General features: G+C 49.2%; 1 protein-coding gene across 6 annotated transcripts in view; it reads right to left on the bottom strand.

Moving 5' to 3' along the window:
* DGLUCY (D-glutamate cyclase) overlaps positions 1 to 15,767 on the bottom strand; it is a 62,411-nt gene extending 46,644 nt beyond the window's left edge. For 2 of the 6 annotated variants that reach the window (XM_090271299.1, XM_090271303.1), the window contains exon 1: positions 15,559 to 15,767. The gene's annotated coding sequence lies outside the window, so the exon portion shown is untranslated. Of the gene's footprint in view, positions 1 to 1,435; positions 1,540 to 6,524; positions 6,579 to 15,188; positions 15,370 to 15,558 lie in introns of those variants that run through there. The other 4 variants (XM_090271301.1, XM_090271304.1, XM_090271302.1 and 1 more) reach the window with 4 other exon arrangements.
* Positions 15,768 to 16,583: the final 816 nt, after the last annotated feature.

The raw sequence follows: 16,583 nt of genomic DNA, 5'->3' as shown, positions 1-16,583 counted from the left end.
CATCTCCATGCTGCCTCTGGGACACTCAGTTCTGCCGGTCTCATCCCCTCTCCCATCACACACACACATGCCCTCTCCCAATTTCCTACCTACAGCCCCAGGTTTTCCCAGTCTCTGGCCTGAGACCTCTCCCTCCCTGGCTGACTCCAGACAGAGAGGCTCACCCGGTCCTGCAGGAGCGGTCTGCCCACTCCTCCACACATGCCTCAAGGTTCCAGGCCTTCTCTCACACTGTTCCTGAGGCCCAAGCACTCTTCCCTCCACTTCTGATCTTTGAGCTGACACCCCTTGTACCTCCCCACTGCCGTGCTGATTGCTGGGTGCTGGGGGCACTGAGGAAGGTGGCCTGAGTGTGTGCTCTAAACAAAGTGGGGTGGGGGCTTGAATGGTGCTTGGGGCCCAGTCCCAAGCTCCCTCTGTCTGCATTCCCACCCTTACTCCATTACCAATCACAAAATTCACCTGGTTCAGGCACAATCCCGCATCCACGTATTCATTCAACAGGCATCGTGGCTCAGAGCACAGATGCCGGGATAGACCATCTAAATTCTAAACCTGTCTCTAGCCCTGGCTGGTGTGGCTCAGTGGATTGAGTGCTATGGGTTGAGTGCTGGCCAACAAGCTGAAAGGTCATGGGTTCGATTCCCAGTCAGGGCGTGTGCCTGGATTGCGGGCCAGGTCCCCAGTTGGGGGTGTTGCAAGAGGCAACAGATTGATGTGTCTCTCATATATCAATGTTTCTCTCCCTCTCTTTCCCTCTCTCTAAAAATAAATAAATAAAATCTTTAAAAATAACCACCCACCTCTACACTTAGGAGGGGATCATGAACCTCTCTGTGCCTATTTTCTCAACTGTAAACAGGGATAATCACAGCATGTACCTCCCTGAGTTGTGGCAGGATGAAATTAGGTAACACACGTGAGGCCCTTCGGCCAGTTTCTGCTGGGGTGTTAGCACCCGGAAGCGTTGCCTGTGTTTATGGCCCCTGCCCAGCGCACCGCAGACCTGGAGAAGAAGACAGTCACAGCCCACGCTCATGGGGGCTTTTCCTCCCCGGAGACAGACATGCACCACATAATTACCATCATGTCTGCCTCCCTGGGGGAGACAGGAAGGGAGAGAGGTAACTATAACCTCATGTGCTGAGCCCTCTGCGGCCACATGGACTACAGAGGGAGGGGGTGGTCAGGCCAGCAAACCGGTGGGGAGGGAGGGCACTCCAGGCAGGGGACAGCTCTGACAAAAGCACTGGGCACGTGGAGGGGGACGACGAGCTTCCTGTGCTCAGGAAGTATATGACGCAGGGGAGGAGGAGGGGACAGGGGCTGGGAGGAGGGTCAGCAGAGATGAGCTCTGGAAGGAATTGGGATCTGTCCCCAGAGCAATGGCAAATCACAAAGGTGTTTAGCGGGAGAGTGACCAGGTAAGACTTACTGTTTATGAAGATAGCTCTGGCTGCAGGTGGGGGGCAGATTGCAGGGCAGGTGAAGTGAGACCAGCGGGGAGGGAGGCCAGGCCAGAAAGATGAGCAGTTAGAGGTCTCAGTCACAGCAAAGAACCTTGCAGGAAAGAGGCTGCCTTAACCCTTTGTGTGCCCTGCTGCACCAGCCAGTTGCTCTTGTGAAGCAGGAACAAGGGATCACACATACACACACAAACAGATACACACACACACACACACATACACACACACGGAGAAAGTTGTCTGTTTCCCTTCAGCTCTGCCAGGGCACAGCTTTGGATCTGCTTCATGTCTTGCAGTATCTGTGGTGCTTACAACAGTGCCTGGCAGGTGGAAGACACCCAGTAAATGTCCACTACCGGGAGGATGGGCAAAGCAATTGACACCCACAAAGGCAACCAAGATGAGAGAACCAGAGAGGTCAGAGAGAAACCAGGTGGCTCAGAAGCCAACTGAAGTGAGTGTTTCAAGGAGGAATTGACGGTCATGGAGGTCAAAGAATATACAGCTAAAGCATCCATCGGCCTCTACAATCACGCTCTTTCTCTCTCCCTACTGCGTCAAAGCCACCACAGCTCTGCCGGCCAGCAGCATGCAGGCACCTTGTACACACACAGGATGTGACCTTGAATGGTACACAAAATAATAGAAGACACAGTCTGTTTCCTCAACCCTCACAGCCGAGCCAAGATCACATTATTCAGAAGCATAAGCAATTCCTGGTCTTATGAAAGTAGATGTCTCCTGGATCCCTTCCGCAGAGTCCTACACTTGATCACGGAAGAACAGAATAAGTAGGTGTGCAGCCCTTGTCTCCCTCCGTTCATTAGCTTTTGTGGTGGGAGTTGTTCAACATTTGCCAAGGCGGTTGCTGTTGGCAGCCTACATGCAACAGCAAATTTGCAAAATACGTGTTACCGTAAAGGAAAAAGGCAACCTCACTGTATAAATATTTCAAAAAAAATGTTTTTTGTTCCAACAACAGAGACAAAAGCTTGGGCAAATGCTGGAAGTATTATGTATTGATTAGTATTGTTTATTTAATAGGTCAGTTACAAGTGCTCCTAATAGCAAAGGACTGTTAACAAAACAAGTATTTTCAGCTGAGTTAATGGCAGTTTCTTCTCCTTCCCTTTCCTGAATAATTCAGTCCTAGAGTCAGGAGGCGGAGCAGAGCAAGGCATGTGAGGGATGGAGAGCAGGATGCCATGGTGGCCCAAAGCAGGGGGTCAGAGCCCAAGTGCTGAGGAGCACATCCCCAGGAATGTCCTGTGGTGTCACAGCCTGTTTAGGGAAAGGAGGGAGTCTTCAGAGGGTCCAGGAACGGCAGCCTGGCGTGTGGTATCAGAGGGTAAGAACTGCGTGTGTACGTGTGTGCGTGTGTGTGTGTGAGGGGGGGAGTGGCAGCAACATTTCAATAGTAATGAGCACACCTAGAGCCCTTCTTTTGGATTCTAAATACCACTTTCCATGAAAATAAATCAAGGTTTCTCAGAGTAATGGTTGATTCCAAAACTGGGGCAAGGAAGTCAGGAGATGAATCTGGAACATCTGGTCATGTCAGAAAGTGAGGAGGTGCTCCAAGAATGATGAGTCATGTAGAAAGGGCACAGATTGAAGGGCCTCTGTAGTCAAACTGGGATAATGGGAGCATCAAAATAAATAATGATGGGAATTGAGTCTAATTCACTAATGAATACAGGAATCCATCCATCTGTATGGATATAAAAATTAATTAAAGTTAACGAGGAATGGGATATTTACTTAGCTTCAGAGTACCTCCCTGTAAAAAGCCTTCTAATTACAAAGAGGAAAAGACTAACTTTATCTTAGAAAAGCCTGGTCGATACCACCTTAATCATGTGATCAAAGTTAACATCATTCATATAGAAACAAGTCAAAACAGTGAGTCCCTGGATAGAGGGCAAGAAGAAGGATGCAGGGTCACTGCTATCCAAAGTGATATTCCTGCCAAAGAGGCCTCACCTGCACCTGATCATGCGGAAACATTGGACAACCCTTAATGGAGAGGCGTGCTACAGCATTGTCAACTTCGAAAGTGTCAAGGTCAGGAAAGTCAGGAAAGACTGAGGAGCTGTTCTTCCAGACGGAAGGAGATTAAACAGACATAACAAATTGCACGAGTGATTCCAAACTGGATCCTTTGGGGATAAAAGACACTATTGCAATAGATGTTGAAACTTGAATGGAGTCTGAGGATTCGATGGTAGTAATGAGCCTGCGTGAGTTTCCTGGGTTGGATGGTAGGAAAAACACAGGGAAATATTGGAAGACGATGAGGCTCCAGCACAACTTATTCTCAGAGAGTTCCAGAGGAAAAAGAGGGTTTGGGGTACACCCTTGCAAATGTTCTGTCACTTTGTGATCAGTTCAAAATTTAAAAATGATAAGGAATAAATTATAAAAAAATTAAAGATTGGATACAGCAAATGTGGTATGTACATATAATGGAATATTTTTAGCCTTTAAAAGGAATGAAGTCCTGTCACAGGCTGCAACATGGATGAACCTGGAAGACATCATGCTAAGTGAAATAAGCCAGACACAAAGGGGCAAATACTGTATGACTCCACCTACATGAAATACCTGGAATCGTCAAATTCATAGAGACAGAGTGGAAGAGTGGTGGTCCTGGGATAGAAACAGGGGAGAATGGGGAGTTAGCATTTAATGGGGACAGATTTTAAGTTTGAGATAATGAAAAATTTCTGCAGGTGGATGGTGAGGACGGTCACACAACAATGTGGGGGTCCTCACTGCCTCTGAACTGTACACTGAAAATGGGGAAAGATGGTAAGTTTTATGTTATATATATTTTACTACAATAAAAAGATAAACTCTACATTAAAATACTGAATTGTGAAGGTTAAGGTACATTCACATTAAAGGTTTTATTTCAAAATGAAACCAGGGCCAGTGTGTGAACTGAATTAAATATCAACTACTCTCAACTCCTTGGAAAGGAGCTCACATGGCCAAGCAGTAACACACACATGTATGTGCTTCACATGGCCAAACAGTAACTTTATGACTCTGAAATTTGGGAAAACCTCTTTCTGCCAAACGTGGCTGTGAATGTCCATTCTTAGAAAGTTATAGACTATTTGAAAGCCTCGTTCTTCAGAGCAAATCTGCTTTTAGTTATATAGGCAAATAAAGGAATCCAACCAGTGGCAAAACTCCAAGGTATGACGCTGTTATGGGCTAGACAGGCAAGCGCTTCTGTTGCGTAGTTTGCTGGGCCTGTAAAATCGAGCAGGCACGTAGCTATTTAATTCAGAGGCTCTGCAATGGCCTGCCCGACCAAACCCCTGTACCGCGAGGCATAACACACAGATCCAGGTGGAGGGTAAGGGTATGATGCTACTAACAGTAAATGCCAAGTCACATGGTTCCATGGGTGGGTCCTGGGGATCAACCAGGGAGTTGCTTAAATTTCTAGCTAGCCTTCCTCTGCACAGTGCACCCAATGGCATGACCCAAAGCCAACTTCAAGGTCACCGTGAACATCCCTCCTTGGTTGGAAGAGCTGGAAACTCCACGGACTTCTCCCGCTGGGAAAGGGCTGGCCTGGTGGTAATGACCTGACATGCCGCCCACATACATAGAAGGTGCGCTGAACTAGTCAGCAAAGGACCTTGACGCCTTGGGCCTTGGTCTCTTCATGTTAAATGCCAGACATGCCAGGATGGATAGCTCCCCAGTGCCTTCCAGCTTTATGAGTGTTGTAATCTGTAACTGCTTAAGCAGTAATTGATGAGTCAATGATGGTACTAACTCTTAAAGTTGTAGAAAATTCTTCTGTTAGGGGTATGAGTGTGTGTTTCTTTAACTGAGAGTAAAATTAACTCTCAGTTGGTCAGTTCTTAGGATGACTGGCCTCAAAACCATACATTAGTCCAAATGTATACTTGCCCTGCTCTAGAGGATCATACCATCTGAGAGCAAAAATGTACAGAAACAAATATACCTAATAGAATCCCATTATAGAACAAAGTAGATATTAGGGGACAGATCTAATGATACATGATTTTATTTATCTATTTTTAGAGAGAGGGGAAGGGAGGGAGAAAAGAGAGGGAAAGAATCATCTATGTGAGAGAGAGACATAGATTGGTTGCCCCTTGCACACCCTCAAACCAGGAACCTGGCCCGCAACCCAGGCATCTGCCCCGACTGGGAATTGAACCGGTGACCTTTTGGTTCATAGGCCAGCACTCAATCCATTGAGCCAGACCAGCCAGAACTCAATTTAATCCTTATACTAGGCATAATATAACAAGTTAAAAGGGTGTGTGTATATGAGAGTGACATTTTAGAAGACATATAATTGGTCTGAATTCAAATAAAAACGAACTAAGCTTGACCAAGCAGGTTCATTTCTACACATTCATCGACCCTTCTGCAGAGGGGGTTATGTAAATACCACGGGATGACTTGAGCAGTTGTTTCAAAGGGTCTTTCAGTCCATTAAAACTGCCCTCAGCAATAGCTGAGGCTGGGCTTGAGTCTGTACTGCCGGAGGTGTCACACACCAAAATCAGTCTCACATGTGATGATGCTCTTCCCCACTCTGCTTTCTGGCTGTGGTCCCCGGAGATTTCATTTAATGAGTATTCCTGACCAGAAAATGTTCAGGACTCAGTCCTTAGCCCACAGCTCTTTATTACCCATTGCATAAACTCAGCGACAGTTCCACATCCAGGCAGGGTGGGGACAGTGGTCTTCGCTGGGAGAACTGGGAAGCCTCAGAGAGAAGGACTCAAAGAGAGGGGGCCCTTGGGGAAGGGTGTGCTAAAAGGGGCCTCAGACCAGTGAGAAAGTCAGAAACCTCAACAGGCCATCCTACAGAGACACTCTCCCCTGGTCTGGGTGTTGGGTCCTTTGGGGGTCTTGCCTTAAGCAGCAGCCGGAACCCAGCAGAACCCTGATCTCCCCAGTGCACGTGTGTTTCCATGGGAACAGCTCAGCAGCCCCGCACGGGGCGGGCTGGCGGGGTGCTCCATCTATTTCTATGGCACCAATCACCATGGCACCTACCTGCTCTGAAAAGCACAGGCTAAAAACGGAGCATAAAGAAGAGGGGGCCTCCACTTCCCCGCCGTCAGCCCCCCTGCGGCTGTCGTTATACCTCTGCTGGCTCACAGGGACCTCATCCGCTCCCAGTTTCCGTGTTTTTGTTGTAAGTGGCCTTAAAAAAATAAAAGGCTTACTATCAGCATCAGCATCATGCAGGAGGTGATGTGCCCAAGGCTCCGGGATGGAGCCCACACAGGAAGGGGCTCCTCCCAGGGCTTGCTTGGGGCCTCTTAGATGGTGTTTGGGGAAGGGGAAAAAGTGGGGCACAGGGGAGAGGGACACCAATGTGCACAGATGACCCAAGAAAGGACCTGTGTTTATTCCAACAATGGGATCATAAGCTCTCCTGGGAGCATATGGAACCTGTGGATCCAGGGTGGGATCCACAGGCCAAAGAGCCCCCCTGACGGTTTTCTTAAGTGACAGCCATCATCCTGCCAGTGTCTGGGGTCAGACAGAACTCAAGTTCGAATCCGCACTCAGCCTCTTGCCATCCAGGTGAGATCAGTGGTCACCCTCTGGGAAGTCAGAGGTACCCATTTGTAAAATGGGGACGAGGATACACACCCCTCAGGGACAAGCCATGTGCTGTGACCTCAGCCTTCAAGGTGCCCCTTATTTTCCCCATCTGTAAAATGGGGAGAATAACCACACCTGCCTCGAAGGAGCTCTGTGGTGGTTGGAAGAGACAAGCTGCTGGAGAGGAGGAGGCAGTGACAAAGGCCAGGACAGCAATGTCCAGCCAACCCTGCCTCTCCCGGGCCTGACGTCCTATCCTCAGTCCCGGTGGGGCAGGTACATGAGTAGCACCCTGCCTCCAGCTCTCTACACTCATCAAGTCCTTGACCACGAGACATGTGACTGAGGACAAGCTCATGCTCCAAAGCAGGGGTCACCATGCCTGAGGCCCGGGGGCTCCAGTCTCCCTTCTCCCAGCTACGAATCGAGTGACTCTGGACCCATCACTTAACTTCCCTTTCCTCCTCTGTCTGTGAAACCAGGTGATGCCTCCTGCCCCAGGGGAGGGTGGGAGCATTGAAGGAGAAACTGCAGGGAAAGCACACGGTGGGCACCCAGCAACTGCGGACTCCCTTCTCTGTTCATCCACGGCAAGTTTTAAGGCAGAGTAAGTATTTAATGACTGAAGGACTAGGCTTCATAATGGAAGGAAACAGGCCCATTTCCTGAATTTGCGGGTGCTGCTGCTAAGGCTCCAGGGCAGCTCCCAGGCCCCTCTGGGGCCCCCACTGCCCCCTCAGATGGCAGTTTCTCTCAGCGCCCTTGCAGGAACGCTCTGCTTGGCCCCGCGGGGCTGTGGCTCACTCGCACACACAGCTTGCCTGTTCTTTTTCATCGTACAAAATCAATTTTCCTGTTGTGAGCATTGTGCTGTTTCCCTGCCCAATCGCACCCCCCACCAAGAGCACCCAGTTTCCATTTGGGGATCCACGTGCTTAAGAAAAACTGGACTCTGCTCCAAGGTTCTGGTCATGGAATCTGTGATCTAAACTACGCCAATCCCATGCTTCTGTCCCTTGCATGTGGGGGTTGGTTCATGTGGGCTAGGTTGATTCCATCGGAGTGACTGCCAGGACTTCCTGAGAATGGGGGACAGAGGTGCACAGGGCTCCAGATGTAAGGCCTGGACTGCCTCTCCATTTGACCATCACAAGCAAACTGACCCCTGAAGGGCACCAGCTGGAGGCACTGGAGCCAGGACGGCGTGATGAATACCTAGCTGGAACTGCCTCTCAAGCATGCTCTGCTTGTGAATTTCTTAGTCCCACGAGTCAATACCCTCCATGTACATTTAAACCAATTGCAGTTGGGTTTTCTGTGATGTTAGGATAAAAGAAAAACACCTGGAATGCTTTTTCCTCTCTCTAGTCTCAGGGTTAGGCCTTGAAGCGAGCCCATAGAAAGCTACTTCCTCCCGTGCCCTCTGCCATCACACACTCCTGAGGACTGACCACGTACACGGTCCTAACAATAAGATCCTCTGAGATCGCTACTGTCTCCTTTTCTTCCAGCGAGGCCATGGAGGCCCAAAAAGATGCAAAGTCATTTTCCCCAGAGCTACACATTTCGTAGTTGGTCAGATCAGGACTAGAAATGAGGACCCTGGTGATAATGTAGGCCATGAATACATTTTGATTTCTTTTTCTAATTATTAAATTCTTTCATTTCCCCAGTTGGATGATAAATTTCTTGAGTTCAAGGCTATTTTTTTCCTCCTATTTTGACCATCCATTGTAGTTACTTAAAAAACTGCTTGTTACCAAACGGTCAGCGGGGTCTCCTGTGGTCAGGAACACCCAGGCCCGGGGGCCCGACAATGCCCGGAGGTCTGTTCCGTGCTTTAAAAAGTACCAGGCACCGGGCTAAGCAAGTGCTTGACATATATAATCTCATTTTAAAAAATGGTTCATTGTATTTACGTTATTCCTGGACCCAAGGGCAAGTGGCCTTTCGCCAAGGTCCCTGAGTGGAACCCGTCTGGACTGGGAGTGGAGGAACTTTTCTGAGGAACAAACAGAGGGGGCAGTGGCCCCTTCCATAGCAAGTGGCACGTGGCTGCCTGGGAAGCACAAGGACTCTGGATTTGATTCCAGGTTCTAGGTGGTCTTATTACCTGGGTGGTCTCGCCCACGTTACTTGTGTATTTGTGCCTCCGTTTTCTTATTTGTCAAATGAAGACATAATGCCAACACCTCTCTGGGAGATTTAATCCCATCAGTGAAACCGCCAGGACGATGCAGGGCATCGTTTGGTTTTTCTCCCACTAGATTTCTCCTTGGCTGGGCACCACCTAATAGCTGGTGCTCACAGGCATGTGCTCACTGGCCCCCTTCTCTGTGGATCATGGCCAGCCCTGCCCAGCAGCCAAAGAGAGAGACAGAAGCTCAAGAAAACATTGGCCGCCAGGTGGGGGGAAGTTTCCATTCCCATTCGTTGCCAAACATAGATTTGCTGCTGGGAAGCGGAGTGAGCCAAGGAGCGCTTGTAGCCCAGGCTGCTTTGTTTCGTTACAAGTCCATTGTGTTTAGATTCTAAGTCCTTTTCTTTTTGTCTCTGCCTACCAAGCCATGAAGAGTTCCAGATCCGACAGCCTGAGCATCAGGTCTGACTTGTTAAGAAAGGAAAGAGGATGTGCCTGGTGGCTCAGGACACATTTTCTATTTTTTTAAAGATTTTTAAATTTTATTTTTAGAGAGAGGGGAAGAAAGGGAGAAAGAGAGGGAGAGAAACCTCAATGTGTGGTTGCCTCTTGCACACCCCCAACTGGGGACCTGGCCTGCAACCCAGGCATGTGCCCTGACTGGGAGTTGAACCGGCGACCCTTCGGCTCTCAGGCCAGTGCTCAATCCACTGAGCCACACCAGTCAGAGCTACATTTTCAATTAAGATGTGAAGTCGTTCCTCAAAACAGCCAGGACTCCCTTAGATTTTAGTGTTATCACATAACTAGTGTGCACCTGCTCATGGCTTTTTGTCCATACAGGGGAAAGATATACCTCTTTTGGTAAATCTGACTAAACTACACTTTCCTGGGCCTTAGTTTGGGGGTGGGGTAGGGAAGCCTGAGGGACTACAAGAGATTTTACATTTTATCACCTCCCCTCATCTCCTCTTTCCTCAAAGAAGGCATTTTGTTCCACCCCAGAATGAGGCTACTGGTGTTGAATAGCTATATCCTTCTGCTGGAAGAAGTTTAGTTTCTATTTATGGGAAGCAATGTTCTCAAAGTATAGATCTCCAGAACACCTGCATTAGAATTCTTGCTAAAAATGCAAATTTGTGACTTCATACTATTCCCACTGAATCAGAGTCTACACAAGATTGAGAACCTTGGGTTGCAGTGGAGAACATAGGTTTTAGAGTCAGGAAATATGGACAGATTGCAAGTTCCAGCCCCACTACCTACTCCCTGTGGGTGCTGGGCAGAGTATTAAACCTCTGTGGGTCTCAGCTTCATCATGTATACAAAGGGCATGCTGAACAGTCAAGGAATGTGGAGGATGAAGTGAAATAATACATGTTTAGCAATACTTGGCACATGGTAAATGTTTGATATATGATAACTCTTCTTTTTATATAATACTTGTACTCAAACAGTCTGAGGACCCTACAATAACCAGTGTTAAGATCCCTGCCACAGTACTTCCCACTATACAGGCTTTGACAAAGCTACCAGACCAGCAACCAGACCTGAAAGCCTCATGAACCACACAAACTCCCCCAGAACTCAGTCTTATCTTCAGCAACCACCAGCCAGGAGAGGGCAGCAAGAGAGAGCAGAGTTGAACCCTATAGCTCTTCAATGCCCAGTGCCCAGGTGTCGGGGGCACTTGCACTATATCTGATGGGGACAGGAGTGGCAGCATGGGTCACCAGTGGGTGGTGGCTGTCTATCTGACTCTTGGTCTGACTCACAGATTATTTACTTTAGGAAACCACACGAGCATTGCTATATTGCAGGAAAGAACAAAATTTTATTGAGATGTAGATACTGGGAGAATAGACTAAGCCAGGGGTTGGCAAACTGTTCTGTACAGCCTTTGAACTAAGAATGCTTTTTACATTTTAAAAGGTTGTTGTCAAACAGGAGTGAGTGGAAAAGGAGGTCTCTGTGAAGGATATGGAAAAAACTGTCCAGTGAAGTAGGGTGGAAACCTAGGGCAGAGAGCCATGGGGGGCGGGGGGAGAAGCCGAAGGTGTGGGGGTTACAGTGGTACCAACACTCAAGAAAGATGGTGTCGGCTCAGGGAGGGGGAGCAGCAGCTGGACCTGGAGCGTGGCTGTCCTTCATGCCTTCTGTCTGGGCATTCGATCATGGGAGCAGGAGCCACAGCCTGTGTAGATGATGATTGTGCCCAGAAGCAACTGTGAAGGGAGAGAGAAAGGGAAACTGAAGAGAGAAGCGAGACGGAAACATAGGAACAAGAACAGGGTATTTTTCAGACTGGAGAGATCGTACTGATGAGAGATGGTGGCAGAGAAGGGGCTGTAGATGTGAATGAGAGAGGACAATGGATGGAGGAAGGTTCCGGGGGAGATGGGAGGGCATGTGGAGCACAGGGGGACGGTCGGCTGTGGCAGGAACACACCTCTTCCTTGGCACGGGAGCGATGGTGAAGGAGAGTAGCAGGACTCTGCGTGGTGGCCAGGGAGGATCTTAAGAGAGTTTGCAGAGGTGGGGGGCTCAATTTTGTTCAATTTTATCCATGGAAAGGATGGATCTCTATCAATGACAATGAGATACAATAAAAGAAGGGTTGAGCCCAGGCCAGGTGACTCAGTTGGTTGGAGTATTGTCCTGTGTGCCAAAAGGTTGTGGGTTCAATTCCCAGTCAGGGCACATACCTAGGTTGTGGGTTCGATCCCTGATCGATAGATGTTTCTTTCTTACATCAATATTTCTCCCTTCCTCTCCCTTCCTCTCTCTCTAAAATCAATAAACATATCCTCAGGTGAGAATTTTAAAAAGAGGGTTGAGAAAAGAGGGACAGTCAGGAGGAGATACTGATGGCAATGGGACGGGAAAGTATCTAGGGACATCTGCTAGGATTTCTAGCAGCGTTGGGGGACCTAGGACTGTAAGGGTTCAGAGAGACATGGCGGACCAGCAGTCAGCACTCCAGGAAGGGGGAGGGCAGAAACGCCCCAGAAGTGGGTTTTGGCTGGGTAGATTCATACAAGAGGATAAGCGGAGAGTGATTAGAGAGACATGCAGGATGGAGAGGAAAACCAACCACCACAGTCAAATGAAGCAGCCCCTGAGTCACCAGTAGTCACGGCCTCAGGTGTTCAGCAGAGGGGTCAAGGTCACTTCCATATATAGTCTAGATTCCCTCTTCAACAAAGAAAGTGACTGGGGGCACGCCTCATAATATTGGAATGAGCGAGTGATAAAATAACTGGGTTTAGAACAAACAAAACAGGAACAGACTCATAGATGCAGAGAACAGACTGACGGTTACCAGGGGGCAAGGAGGTTGGTAGACTGAGTGGAAAAGGTGAAGAGATTCAGAAGTACAAATTGGTGGTTACAAAATGGTCACAGGGATGTAAAGTACAGCCTAGAATAATATTGTAATAACTATGTAGGGTGCCAGGTGGGTACTTGAAATATCAGAGGGACACTTTGTAAAGTATAAAGCCTAACCATTATGCTGTACACCTGAAACTAAAACAAAATAACATTGTCAACTGTAATTAAAGAATACAGATTTTAAAAATGCATAGGTTTAGTTGAATGAAGGAATGAAAGTTCTCTTTTATTAGGGAATCAGAAACCTTATGCTGGGCCATCCCACCCACCAAGGGTGCTGCCTCTGACCAGCCAGACCCTCAGGCATAACTCTGCAAGGGTCCATAGTGGCCACAGCTACCCATCCTTCACCCTGTACAGCCCCTGCTGGCCTACAGAGCCCTGGTGTCGAGGCTGCTCTGCATGATGTCCTATTTCCAGAAAATGAAATAAAGTAAAGGGTAGTTATTAAACTGGTCCCGGGTCACAGAGGAGCCAGATCCCATCTATTACGTTAAATTGTATTAGGAAAGTACCAAAGATGGAAACAACCCAAGTGTTTGTCAGCAGATGAATGGATAAACAGACAGAAGGAACCTGGGTTCCTGAATGACCCTGTGGAGCGGAGTCATTTACTTGTCCTGACCGTCTCAGCTATCAGGTAAAAGAGAAATGCACTTCTATCGTTTTAGAGCAAATGCATTTTGGGGTCTTATTGTTACAACTTAGCTCATACCCTACCTAATACCGAGTATTTTCCAAAGGTACAGCGAATAATAATTTTTGAATAGACAGTGATATTTCTTGAAAGCTTACTCTGTGCCACTCATTGTTCTAAACACTTTACACGCATTAGCTCATTTCACCCACACAACACTCACTAGGTGAGGGATGTTATCCCCATTTTACAGAAAAGGAGACGCAGAGAGATTCCATACTTTTTCCAAAGACTCATAGCTATTGAGTGGCCTAACCAGCAGTCAGACAAGAATTCTGGAGGAAATCATACCCTTAGTCACTATGTTTATCAAAGCATCCCTTTTTATGATTCCACGCATTCAGAAGGACACAAGTTAGTTTTCCAGAGAGCTGTGCTTATTAATCTGTCTTCAAAATTACTGCAGGACCAAGGCAAGTCATTTTTCATCTCTACTAATTTGTTTTCCCTCAGAGAGCACAGGCAGGGGGACCCACACTACCGACTTCACGGAACTGCTGGAATGACCAAATGAGCTCATGTATGTTTAAGAAATGCTTTGAAAGCTGTAAGTGTGGCATACATTAAATATTGTTTTAGGAGAGCTGGGAAATCCTTAAAACCAAACATAACAAAACGCACTCAATATTTTTAAAAATGCAAATACCATCTAGCAATTTGGCAGGTCGCCTGGAAAGGCTGCTGAAATCTGTCAAGGAGAGGGGTAGGTTTGGTTTCTGCATCTGTCATCCCCAACTGAAAAAGGGACACATTATTTGAAGTTAACTGAAAGAGGGCATACCTGTGTGTGTGGCATGCATATGCATGCACACACACACATATACATGCACATAAGCACACTCGCGGGCTCTCAGTAGAAGAGAATCGTTACTGTCAAGAGCAGGAGGAGTAGCAGCAATTGTCCAGGCCTCTGGGAACCAGGCAGATACCGAGGCTGGGGAGGGGGACGGAGAATGCAACATGCCACAGTGTGAGCGGGGGCTTTGGGGGCCAGGGGCTCCAGCTGTAGCTGCCCTGCTGTGACATGTGACATGTGAAATTTTCCCATTTTCCAAGGATGCTAACGTTTACAAATACACCATGTCAAAGGCCGCAGGTTGACCTCCTGGGATGTATCCCTGCCGCCAGAAGTCACATTTAACTCTTTAAGGGGCGCCATCAAGATTATGTGCCCGCTGCAGCTGGGCTTCCTCTCAGCTCTCCCCCTTGCTGCCTTCCTCTTCCTTCTTCCTCACCTTACCTCTGCCCCTCTGGAGAAGCCAGCTTTCTCCTCCCGGACCTCTCTTCCCCTTCCTCTTTGCTGGTACCCAGTTATCTTGAAGACACAAAGGGGCTTCCCTCCTCTGCGTGCCAATCAATGCCAGCGTTCCTCCTGCCAGCACACTCTCACCCTGCCCCCTGCCCCCACCCCGTGATAATCTCTGCGTGCGTTCCCATGAAGTTGGGTGGGCTACAGTCAGCTCTCGATCATCTGAAAATGAAGGGGGCTGGGCAGGGAGGCACAGATGGTGCTAGAGAGGAGACACCCAGATGTCACGTGGTTTTGCCTTTACTGTTTGGTGGCCTACAAGTCAGAAGCATGCCACTGCAGTCCCTTGGGCCACGTTGGTCCTGGCCCCCGCAATGGGGACTGAGACCAGCAGACCTATAGTCTGGCCCCCAGTAGGAGGTGAGGGCCTGGTTGCTGCCTTACCTCCACCTCTCCTCAAAGGTCCCTGCTTGTGTCCTCTGGGTGCCCAGGAAACTTGGACCGGCCAATTGCCCCTGTGACTGTGGCAGCCTGGGGTCCCTTCACCCCCACTGCCACCCCCTATTTTGGTTATTAGCTTCATTACCTCATGCCCAGCCAGCTCCTGTCCCAAAGGTTGACAGATACCTGCTAGGTTTCAGTTTCACTTTCTTTGCCTTCACATGACCTTGGGGGTTCTCAGGGCAATGACATGGACCGCAAAGCCCACGCAGGAGGGAAGACCAAGAGGAGAAACGCTAGCCACACCTGAAGTATTGTTCCTCTTCACGGGCTATCTGTCAGGAGCTGAGCCCCGATCTTTCAAAGAGAGAAAGAGAAACCCCCGCCCCTTGGAGAACTTCAGGGAATTTCCTGCTTGCTCATTGGCTGGGCCCTGCCAGCCCTGGGCGGGCTCTCTGCACACCTTTGGCTCCTCAGGTGCGAGGGGCGTGGGTATGTGGCCCGGTGGGGGATGGGCGGGCAGGTCTGTGCTGTAATCTGTGCCCTCTTGACTTACTGTTTGTTTGGGACGTCTGCACTAGGGCCAGAAACAGTTCCTCTCTGTTTCCACAGCTTTGCAGAATGTGTTGCCCTCAAAAAGGCATAAAGGTCCTCTTTCTTCGGCTCGCCTGCGGCCGGGGTCGCTCTGCAGGGCGCGGGTCTGCAAGCCCAGGCCAGCCCCAGCGCCCACTGGGACTGTCGCAGCCTCACGCTGCAGCCTGTAGTCACGTGGTCTGTACAATGACAGGGCTTGGCGGTTGGCCTCCTTGGCAGGCAGCCAGCCCCAGTTCTTAAAGTCGCAGAGCCTCTGGCGGCTGGATGGACCTTGCCAGCTTGTGTCCCATCCCCCCTGCAGGAATTAGCCTGTCCTCCCCGGAAGCAGGGCCACGTAATGCCAAGGGCTTGGCCGACATCACTCTGGGAACTTGGAAAGATTCTGATGGCAGGGGCGCAGCCCCAGAATTTCTGATGTAATTGACCTGGGAATGCAGCCTGGGCTCCGAGGTTCTCTCAGGGCCTCAGTTTCCTCGTCATCACCTTGGTCAGTTGTTTCGAGGAGGAACTCAGCTAATGGCATGAAGCATTCAAGCTGCACCTGGCCCTCAGGATGTGCCCAATAGGTGGTGGCTCTTAGGATTTTCAGCTGGAAGGGAAGCAGCCTCTGCTTTTTTCTCCTGATCTGTCCCCTGCTTCATAGACAGCAGGACTTTCCTTTCGCCCTAGGACTAAGCCCAAACACCACGTGAAGTCACTCACCAGGTGGTCCCTGCCCTGTGGCTTTACCTTCCCTGCCTCTCCTGAATCTTGGCACCCTCACCTCAAAGCACAGGTCACACACCTGAGCCCACTGTAGGTCCTCTCTTTCAGCTCCAGCCCCTTGCATGTCCCCACCCAGGCCTGGCTCACTCTTTCCGCCCTCTGCCTCCAACTGGCTAACATCTTCCCTTCCCATATGACTTGGCACAGGTGTGACTTTCTTTCGTGGCTCCGAAGGACAGGTGAGATGCCCCCAGTGTGTTCTCACAGCACCCCAGCTCTTCC

Source organism: Furipterus horrens, unplaced genomic scaffold (genome assembly GCF_987537825.1).
Source record: "Furipterus horrens unplaced genomic scaffold, mFurHor1.1.pri manual_scaffold_3, whole genome shotgun sequence".
Taxonomy (NCBI): Eukaryota; Metazoa; Chordata; class Mammalia; order Chiroptera; family Furipteridae; genus Furipterus; species Furipterus horrens.
The sequence above is the reverse complement of the archived record's forward strand: the minus strand, read 5'-3'. Positions and strand labels throughout refer to the sequence as shown.